This window comes from Mastigoproctus giganteus, chromosome 2 (genome assembly GCF_048544385.1).
Source record: "Mastigoproctus giganteus isolate SK-2022 chromosome 2, ASM4854438v1, whole genome shotgun sequence".
Lineage (NCBI taxonomy): Eukaryota > Metazoa > Arthropoda > Arachnida > Uropygi > Thelyphonidae > Mastigoproctus > Mastigoproctus giganteus.
This window is the reverse complement of record NC_143576.1, coordinates 182,096,994-182,104,750: the sequence shown is the minus strand read 5'-3', so window position 1 is coordinate 182,104,750 and position 7,757 is coordinate 182,096,994. Positions and strand designations below refer to the sequence as shown.

At 38.2% G+C, this 7,757-nt stretch overlaps 1 non-coding gene across 1 annotated transcript; it reads right to left on the bottom strand.

Moving 5' to 3' along the window:
* Positions 1-7,349: 7,349 nt before the first annotated feature.
* TRNAI-UAU (transfer RNA isoleucine (anticodon UAU)) lies at positions 7,350-7,441 on the bottom strand. Its single transcript is given in 2 exon segments — positions 7,350-7,385; positions 7,404-7,441. It is a non-coding gene; the product is annotated as a tRNA-Ile (tRNA).
* Positions 7,442-7,757: the final 316 nt, after the last annotated feature.

The following is a 7,757-nucleotide window of genomic DNA, read 5'->3' as shown; positions in this document are numbered from 1 at the left end:
ACCACCAACTCGGTTTTGACCATCATTGGAAAAGCCCTAGGTTTCAATCCAGTGTCGGGTTCAGGGTAGGGGCAATGGGGAACGTACCCCCCCCCCGTCATTTTTCGGAGAATATTCACTAATCGTTTAAATTCTCTTTAGCCACAAAAAAATTTTTTTTTTTTTTTTCATATTTAACATAGGATTTTATCTATTTTTGCATTGTGGCTCAGCTATTTTCAACTGACTACAGTTGGCAACACATGTTATCGCCATTTTAGTTCGAGGCGTCACGCAGTTTGGTCGTGCGTAACGTTTACTTCAAAGTAATTCAGTCTTTAGCTGTGTGCCTGTGTCCGCTAGTCACATGTTTGAGTATCATATTTATTTTGTTCTGTGCATTATTTTGTGCCTTGTTTGTCACAAATTTTTTTTTTTTTTTTTCATAGTGGCAGGGTTAGTCGGTCTCGGAAGACCTTAGCAAGGTTATTTAATTTTTTTTTTTTTTAACTTTTTTTTTTTGGAAATTAGAGATTTTTCGTCCATAAAAAGAGGCAAACTGAGTAGAGAACACAATGCCAAAATATACTTGGATGTATGAGCAACCGCTCAGGTAACTAACTCCCAACCTGAAAATGTATACGAAACCAGTATGACCAGTGATCCAAACCTATCAAGGAACTGACAAATAGTGCTTGAATATGTCATTTTGGTTTTCATAAATCTACTTGTTTCATAAGATTATTATACAAAAGAAATTAACAGAGCGATATCCCTTTGGGAGTTCTGTCTGTTAACAGAGGAGTACCACAGCAGGGTGTTCTGTCTGCCATTCTTTTCGCGATCGCTCTCGATCCACTTTTATCTGTGAATTAGAATTTTCTTTCGTATGCAGGCGAACTTAAAATGTTTAAGTTCGCCTGCACACGAAACATTAAAATGACTCAAAGATGAAAGGCAAACTCGCATTATTTCTCAGAATGCTCGCAACAAATAGCGATACTTTTATCTTAACTTTAAGCTATTGGCCTTGAACGAAATTCCTTGAAAACAATGCAAATCTCTTTCGCCAGCAAACACAAGAAAAATGACAGATATATCGCTTTTAACGGATAAGGAAATATAACAGAGAAGGATTAGAGTCATCGTGATCTTGGTCATTTGGGACGATTCCAAGATCACTATGCCTCGGAATCATCTCATTTTCAAACGTCACTTCAAACATCGTCTCAGAAGAAAACCTCTTGCATATCTCTTTGGAATGCGTGGCAAGATTCTATGACACGAAATTAGTTACTCAATACGTGCAACTGTGCGTTTATTCAGCTGCTTACTCATCCGGTCATTGGAGCTAATAATAATAATAATAAAGTTCTTTTTTTATTGCTGCTAAGTACAGTACAGGTCCTAGAAACAATAATTCTCATCACGGCGACATGGCCAGGAGATTTACATTATGGAAAAGTTTTACATTAAGGAATTAAATTGGTAAAAATTAGTTACATGGGAAATTATGAGTTACACAAAATTAAACATGTAAAAATGAAATTATAATAATAGGAAAATATATAGAGGAACTGAATGTCGTAACCCAGTTTGGAAGAATTTATCGCAGTTCAACAGATGCAATCCACTCGAGGAGAATGCGACGGTATTTGTAGTCGGTAGCCATTTTCTGTAGGTTGACCCCAAGACGGAGCAGCGCCTGAATTTTGGGGAGTGCCTGGGCAAGTAGGAACGACTACACAGTTTCAACCGGTTATATTTGAGGATTAGTGTGGGGTCTGACCTCAAGGATGTGTGTGTGTTTTGTAAAGGGCGGCACCTAGAACATCTGTTCAACCCCGCCTCGTATCTCTGTGAAGAACAGTATCACTACAAATGGGCCAGATATGTGTGTGACGGAGGTTTGTGTGTATTATGTGTGTTCTGTTGTTGTGTCTGGCCGCTTGGCTACCCAGAAGCATCAATCACCTGGAGAGATGATTCTGGGTACTCGTCCACACCACGGGAAGGTGGGCTAGTCCCAGTAATGCACGTACTGTCTCAAAAGAGACTCTGACCCACATGATGTTGCCATCAGGTAAGTCAGGATCCTCTGGGGGCCCATTCCAGGGGGGGCAGACAAAAAAAAAACCGCCCGTGGTGTATTATGGGGAAAAAATAAATAAAAAATAATAAATTAATTAAAATAAAATAAAATTAAAAATAAAATTTAATTTAAAAAATAAATAAATAAAAAACCACCCTTGGTGCAGGTTATGGAAAAAAATTAAATGATAATAAAAAAATAATAAAAAATAAATTAATTAAAAATAAATAAAAAATAAATAAATTAAAAATAAATAAAAAATAAAAAAATAAAATAAATAAATAAAATAAAAATAATAATTTAAAAAATATATATATATATAATAAATAAAAATAAGTATGGAGTGGTTGACTCCAAACAGAACGCAAGGAGGAGAAGAAAAAAAAAGAAAAGAACAATTGTCTAATCCACTTCAGGCCCAATTCCAGGGGTGTTGACCACTCTATATGACCTCCTCCTTCGAGCAAAGACTTCCGTAGCAAAGTTGTGAAGAGAAAATAAACGTTCAGGGGTTTGGAGTAACTGGTCTAATCGTTTTTTTTCCGATATTGGGATGGTGTTCACTAAACCTTGTCTCAAATCTTCATACAGAATACAGTCAAAAAGGAGGTGCCTCCAGTTTTCCTTGGCTCCACAGTAGCACGGGTCAGTCGTGTAGAGGCCTAGTTGGTGCAGTTTTTCATTAAGAGAGCCATGTCCAGTAACTAGGAAGGAAGTCTCCATGGTAAGGGAAAGCCAGGATTGGACCGAATTAGAGAATGTAAAGGTGACATCAGGAAAGAATCTTCTGGTAACCACTCCAACCTGGGACGTATCCCAGCGGGTCTGCCAGATGTTCACTAACTCGTTGTAGCATCTGACTTTCTCAGCTTTTGGGTCGGTGCCAAGATCAAGCTCGATGTCAAGGAACTTAGTGGGGATGTCGTTTTTAATTCTAAATACTAGTCCTCTGTAAGCGGCGTACAAATCCAGAGGAAGATTTCCAGCTATGACCTGGATGGCTGCTGTAGAAACTGTTCTGCAAACTCTAAGGGTAGCCAGTAGCATTGTACGTTGGAAGGAACTCAATCTGTCTCTCATCTTGACCAATCCAACTCGGTGAAACCAGGCACCAGCTGCATATGTGACGATTGGCAGGAAGACTGCTTTATAGTAGAGACGAAGCGTCCTCTTGAAAAGGCCCCAGTCGTTCCTGGAGATACGAATAATGGAGCCAGAGAGCTTCTTGACTTTTGATCTGAGATGGGTGAGGTGTGGTAGGAAGCTCAGTTTGTGGTCAATTACCACTCCGAGAATGGTAGCTTCAGTAACTATGGGTAGCCGGATTCCAGAGATTTTAACCTGTGGTGGACGCCTAAGGTCTAGCTTGTGCTTAAAGAGCATAATTTTGGTTTTACTTGGGTTAATGCAGAGTTCAATCTGCCCAGGAGAAGAGATCAGACAGTACCAGATTGGCGTTATGTTCAATGGCACGCCTAGATTTTCCAGACACAATGATCGTAAGGTCATCGGCAAAGGCTACAACTTTTGTGTTCTCAAAGGAACGGGAGAGCCAATACTGTAGAACCATATTCCACACCACAGGCCCCAAAACCGACCCCTGTGGGCATCCCCGAGAGACAGGCCTGAGAACATGTTGATACTTGGATTTTAGGATAACAGTTCTTTCAGAGAAGTAGCCAAGGAAAAGTCTGCCCTCGATGATGGCAGAGGATTGTGCCACTGACAGAAATCCCAGATGTTTGGGGCGTTTATCACTCCTATGTACATTTTTAATGTAGTCATTAAACGCCTGCTGTTAATTAACTTAGGGAGCCTGGGTACATTTAGCTGCACAGCCATGTCAGTTGTTCTCAATTGAGGGGGCCGGCGATGCTTATTTATGGCTCATTTCAGGGTCCAGTACTTACACGAGACCACCGGTTTTTGAAGTGAGGGCGACGCAGATGCCCAAATTTCAGCAGCGTATAAAATAACCGGATAAACAGTGGTTCGAAGATATCTGGTAGTGGTTGCGGCATCGTTGGAATGAAGTAAGTGTTGCTTCGCTCTCCAGCGTAGGGTGTTAAATCGCTTCCGGAGGTATTCTGTGTGAACATTAAATTTCAGCTTCCGATCGAAATAGATACCGAGGTCCTTATGGCTAGTAACCACTGGGATGAGAGTACCAAAACTGATGGTTGAATTACTGTTGGTTCTTTTTCAATGAGTAAATCATTATTGCAGATTTCTAAGGGTTAAGGTTTAATCCAAACATCTTCAAGTAAGTCGAAAGAGCGGTCAAGTTCTCCGTGATTAAAGACGTAATTACCGTTGGGTTTGCAGATGGTGGGATTAAGGTAAGAAACTTTATATCATCAGCATATATTAGAGCATCATCACGGGAACGCATGAAAGGAATTAGAATGGCTGAGAAAAGAAGGCCAGACAGGACGCCACCTTATGGGACTCCTGCACTGATTTTCCTTTCCACTACTTTCATATCTTAATAACTGCTCAGCCTAGAGCACCAGATCTTACATTGGCTAAATGAAACAGTAAGGAATATCGTCACTATCTACAACGGGATCATTTTCGTAATACTCGAAGTTAGGCCTTGGCGCTTTAACCGAAATAAAATCGTTAGTTTTATTTATGGGAGGCCGGGAGGGTCGGGATCGCACAAATTCATTTATCGTTTTAGGAAATCTTTGTATAGTAGTTTGAGACTCCTTTCCTTGGAGGCACATTGTTGTCACAAGTAATAACCTGACGGTGGAAAACTACAGTCAAGGGAAATGAATACATCAAGCATCAACTCATGGTCAGAAATGCTTTCTTCAGAAATTCCGGTGAGTGGACTTGCTCGCCCTGTAAGCTTAAAGCATGTTCCCTTACAATACTATCACTCCCTTTAACTTTATGATAATCAATAGTAAACTGCTATGTAAGACAGATTCTAGAGAATCATATTCAAATATGCAGAATCATATATAAAGAGGAATTATGTACTCGACTGTAAATGTAAATAATGTAAATTCTATAGTATCTATAGAAAAGGCATGCAGAAGAAACTGAACTTCTATAAGAAAAAGACTTTACAAGAGACTGATTATTAATTAACCTGACTGCCCCCTTTTGAATAGTCTAGAAGCATGGCAGAAATTTTGGAGGTACCATCCCAGATGTGGGAACAATATTGCATGATAGGGTTGGATTGAAATATGTACAGAGGGAGTACTTGTTTAGAAAAAAAAGTAACGCCAAGAACAAAAACAATGTCCATTATCCTCCAGCGGTATAAAATACAAGAAGTCTAACTTAACCTAACCAGTGTATTTTTTATGCACGTATATCTTTACCTTTCGCAGTTCGCAAATAAGCTTAATGGCAACGATGGTGATGGTTGTACCACTAGAATAGTGACGTCGTAACTGCGGATGGGAGGATAACAGACAACTTATCCTCCTAAAAAAAAACAGATGAAGATATAGAGGAAACAGTATTCGTAATGTATTTATGCAGAGAGAGAGAGATTAGAAGTCAGGGTAATCCCTAATAAAATATGTAATCTTGTCTAGAAATCTGAATGTCATCGAAGACGAACAAAAGTTTTTCTTAACTCATTGGAGAATTAACTCTAAATCAGCATCTGAGGAATTGATAGTGTATATTCGGGAAGCTGAGCCTTTTTGTACAGGGTAAGGTTTCTCAAACTGAAGGGTGGATTGTAGTATGCTATTATCAGCAAAAAATCAATGGGTTGGTTTTAAGTCAGCGGAGGTTCATTACTGTATAAAAGAAAAACAGAGTAAGAAATAACTGAACCTTGGGTAATGCAACATTAAGCCATTATCCCCTCCCTCCCTCGCCACCTGAACTGTTGTAATCTGTTATTTATAACTATGGTTAATTGAACAGTATCCAGCCTCATCGTTCATTATGTTTAAGAACTGTTTGCAAACGTAAGCATTTCTTAAACATGCGTGGTACTGTCCATTAAAAACAAATCTGGTATTGCTGAAAAATTAAAAATTAAAAACTAAAAAAAAAAGTTTTTAATGGTACAAATTTGACAACCAATGCGGGTAGAAAAACCGAAAACTTCCAACTAAAGAATAATCAATAAATAAATTTAAAAGAGCGGTCAATTTAAAATTTGCTTCGGAATTAATTATCTAAACTATCCCAATTATTTCGGATAATCGAAAACCTGCAGTTATTTATATGGAATTATGAGAGAGCAGATTGCACGTTTTTTCGAGACATTTTTTTAATTTCTTTACCGTGTTTAAATAAGTAATTATCTACGTTACTCATATGGTTGGAATTGAAAGTACAGTATGTATGATATTTAGTAAATTCAGCGATTCAGTAAATTCAGTAAATTCAGCGATTCAGTAAATCAATAAATTCAGCGAAATTTCAGTAAATTCAGCGAATAGTGCGAAGGTTTTAACCTTTATTATTTTTGAATTGTGTAATATGCCTGTACAGGTGTGTTCTCAAGTGCTGAAAAACCCACAATAACATGCGGGGAAATCCTGCTCTTACCGCCTGAGATCAGTTAGCTACAGCCTCCACTAAAGACACTTAGAAGCTTCCTCCAGTGTCCGGCTGGATTTCCCAGACCTCCCCAAACAATGACAAGCTGCGAACCAACCATACTGATACAGAAGTCAGAAGCGAATAAAACAGTAAAAGAATGCAAAGCAGAACAGTTCACGTTAGCCAGTCGAAAGAGTCAGAAAAGGTAGAAAGGGGGGAGGGATACGTATAGAAATATTGTAACCAGTCAGAGGGCACTTGACATTGAGTTAATAAATTAAAAGATTTGAATTTACTTCATTACAATAGGGGTTTTTTTTAATTTTTTTAAAGTGATAGAGAAGGAATAAGGCTCTAAATAATCGAAACAATACCATTGGAGAACTTTCGATCCAAATCTTCGTAATGTGTTATACTTGTATGCTGTCTGCTTTCTCTTACATATATATTGCCAGTTCTGTTTATACCCTGCTACCATATACAAACTCTCTAAAGGTGGACGTAAAACTTTCCTCTTTACTTGAATAAATATTAATATCTCGACATTTGAAATAACAAAATAAAAAACTGAAATTAATATTTTTCTATTATATTTAGTGACGGCAACGCAGAACCAGACATTGCTTTCAATAAACTGTTTTATGCAGTGCTACAAAACAGTTTCAATAAACTGTTTTGTAGCACTGCATAGATCTTAATGCAGCCTGCTGAACTCTACTCATGATCACATCTAATAACAAAAGAAATCAATTTCCCCAGGTGAGGCTCGAACTCACAACCTCGGCATAACTCAGAAGTACTGTCTTATAAGTACCGCGCGCTAACCAATTGCGCCACTGGGGATATTACGATGTTTTCGTTAGCACCATTTGGGAACTTCTAAAAGCATTTGGGTCTCCCATATTGTAGTCTGTAAAAAGGAAGAAGGACAGAATTGACCTTATTTGTTAGTATTTTAGCCTACCTTAAATTATGATGTTTTCCGGAACGGCATGCATGAAAGAAAGTGAAAATAAAGGATCTCAAGATTGGCTGACATTTGAAGTTGATCCAACAACTGGAGTAGATCTTGAGTTGTACTGTGTTGAATAGATTTTTCATGGTAGGTACTCTTTTGGAGCTGATCATATGCAGGCATCAATTAAGGTACTAGTGTATG